This window comes from Rattus norvegicus, chromosome 4 (genome assembly GCF_036323735.1).
Source record: "Rattus norvegicus strain BN/NHsdMcwi chromosome 4, GRCr8, whole genome shotgun sequence".
NCBI classification, from domain to species: Eukaryota; Metazoa; Chordata; class Mammalia; order Rodentia; family Muridae; genus Rattus; species Rattus norvegicus.
Window position 1 is genome coordinate 105,601,305 of NC_086022.1, and position 3,211 is coordinate 105,604,515.

Sequence of the window (3,211 nt, forward strand, 5' to 3'; positions counted from 1 at the left end):
TGTCAACACCCACAGATTATTTATCACAAGCAATGAACTCTATACTATAGTCAATAATATATCAATACTGGCTAGGCAGTCTGGTGCAGGCACGGAAACCCCAACACTTAGGAAGGCCACCACAAGTTTCTGGTCTACCTAGAAATTCCAGGCCAGCTAGAGTTACTACATGATAAAGCCTTACTCAAAAAACAACAGCAACAACAACAAAAAAATCTATTTTAAAAAGCACTTTCTGCTTGCTGATTTAAAACTGCTCCCCAACCCCCACCCCACCCCCAAAAAATAACTATGAAAAAATAAGCACAGCGAAACAAAACCACTGAAACAAAATCATTACTCAGACAGCTAAGCATTCGGCAAATGCAGCACAGGAGCGTGAGGAGGTGCCGCAGATGTTAGCTCCAGCAGGGTGTTATTACACAGATAACTGCTGACTTGTCTGCATATTCTCCTCTCTGCCGGAAGAGATGGGAGGAGGGGCTTCTGAAGACCTACGTCCGGTTCTTTAGCCATTGCAGGGAACACAGAATGTTATTCTTTGCTTCCTCCATCCCCTTCAGATCAGAGTAAAACCTTGACATCGTCTAAGGCAGCATATTTGGGGGTAGGGCACTTTTCTTTGTATGGCTTCTAATTTTAAAGGTTCTCATGATCTTCTTGTTGCTGTGAGCACATTCAGGACAGAGCAACTATCTCCCACTCCTAGTTCTGGGAATACACAGGCTGGTAACAAGAAAAGAAAATTCATCCTTTGGGGGGTGTCTGAAACCCACGCAAACCTGTATGAAATTGCAGGTGAACCCAGCCTTTCCTAGCTGCAGGGCGCTGCCTGCCGTGGACAACACAGCATCAGAGTCCAATGGTGCATGACAGAAAGGCCTCTACAGAGGAGGGAAGAGGACAGCGATTTGCAGGCATTGACTGAGCAGCTCTCACAGCACTTCTTCCCCAGGCTGCAAGTGTGGAGCCCTGAGGTGAAGTTAGAGTTTCCAGTATACCACTCTTCTGCTTCCCACTGTGGCAGCTGCTTGGAGGCCTGATTCCTCTGAAGATGATCTTGGGTTTCTTGGGAACCAGCTTCATTCTGGCCTCACAAGATGTGTTGGAAATAAAACATTCTTGTTTAGAATATGAATGTCTCCAAAGTCTCAAGTAAACCTCAACTTTCTTGTCATCCGTACTCAAGTTACAATAGTGACAATGCCACTCCTGAGGAGTGTTCTGGGAGACATCAATAGTAGGAGGCAGGGTGGCCGGGGGACAGGTGCTTGGTGTGGTTCTTGTTGGGTGCTTGATTCCCTCGGACCTTACCAGAGAAGGGACTGGTGGTTTGGGGTCTATGGTTACAGAAACATTTTATTCCATAGGATATTCTATGGTCAGCTTCTCAGTAAACGGGACCAACGTTAAAACCACACTTACTTCAACTAATTCGTCCTCTGACTGGTTCTTGTTGTAAATCTCCTGGCCGGAAATATGACATTTTCAGGCAGGCTTGGGAGAAGACAAAGGCCTGACCCATCTTTAAAAGTTCCCAGGCTCAGAGAGTAAACTGCCTGCTGCCCAAGCATGAGGGCCAGAGTCTGGATCTGCAGAAACCACATAAATGCCAGGTGGGGGTGTGGCTACCTGTAATTCCAAAGGCAGAGACATTGGAGCAAGCTGGCTACTCAATCCGTAAGCTCTGAGTTTAACTGAAAGATCCTGCCTCAAAATATACAATAGAAAGCACTCAAGGGAGACACCAGCATCAACCTTAGGCCTCCTCACAAGTGTGCCTGTACACCACACACTCACATACAAGAAGACAGAGGGAGAGAGAGAGAGAGAGAAATGAAAAAAGCAGATCTCATAACACAGCAAGTGATAACATTCAGAATTGTATGGACAAGTACACATGCATGCATGCATGCATCTGCTGACACATGCCTACCACATCCTGTAGGCTACACACACACACACACACACACACACACACACACACACACACACACACACACACACAGAGCCTCACAGCCTACAGCATGTTAATCATCTCTCTTTTTTTTTTTTTGGTTCTTTTTTTTGGAGCTGGGGACCGAACCCAGGGCCTTGCGCTTCCTAGGTAAGCGCTCTACCACTGAACTAAATCCCCAGCCCCTAATCATCTCTTAAGTATACACTGTGTATATGGAAACATTGAGAACATACTGGAAACCTTGATCGTATCTGAGAAATAGAATTCTACGTGCACTTGTAACCTGTGAATGGGGCCTAGGTGTCGTCTCTAGGCTTATGTGTCAAATCAGTCTTGAAGCAGGCCAGCTCCTCCTGAAATAAAATGTTTAATGCTTGTCTAAAAACTTTAAAACAAAGCTACTCATAAAAAAAGAAAAAGAAAACACTGGTCATATGCTCTAATAAATTGAAAACATCATGTTAGGGGCTAAGGAGAGGTTTGCTGGGTAAAAGGCTTTCTAGGCCTGAATTCAGAGAGCCAGCACCATGGGAAAGCTGGGAGTCACAGATCCCATCTGTAACCTCAATGCTGGGAGCTAGAGGCAGACAGATCCCAGAGCTCCTGGTCAGTCAGGCTATTTGAAACAGCAAGCTCTGGGTTAAGCAAGAAGTCCTGTCTCAAAAGAAAAAGAAGAGAAGAAAAAAAAGAAAAGGGTGGAGAGTAATGGAGGGAAGAAGACACCTGATGCCAACCTGTGACTCCACACATATTTAACACACACATGCACACACGTGCACACACGCACACACACACACACACACACACACACACACACACACACACGCCGCAGCATGTAAACCATCTGTTACGTGCACAGTAATTGATATAAATAGATACTAATGATAATTCAGTTCACAGACTGAAAGTCACCTGGCAGAGTCTAGCAAGGCTGTGGGTGGCCCTGGCCAGTTTGTAGTCCTTGAACATGTGCTCCTCCATCTTCTCCGGTTTAGGAAATCTTATTTCCAAAATGTGTGTCATGGATGACAGTCCCTGCCTTTCTGGTCTGTTTTATTTTTAATTAGAATATAATTCCATTATTTCTCCCCTTTCCTTTATTCCCTCCAACCCCTCCCAATCCTCTCCTTGCTCCCTCTCAAATTCGAGTCTTTCTCCCTTGTTATTGCTACAAATACACATGCAAAATCACATAAGTACAACCTGGCCAGTCCATTTTGTGTTGCTTATGTGTATGACCAAGGCTGACCG

At 45.2% G+C, this 3,211-nt stretch overlaps 1 pseudogene; it reads right to left on the minus strand.

Annotated features, from left to right (window-relative positions):
• Positions 1 to 587: 587 nt before the first annotated feature.
• On the minus strand, positions 588 to 2,941 carry Tmem94-ps1 (transmembrane protein 94, pseudogene 1; annotated as a pseudogene).
• Between the last annotated feature and the right edge of the window lie 270 nt (positions 2,942 to 3,211).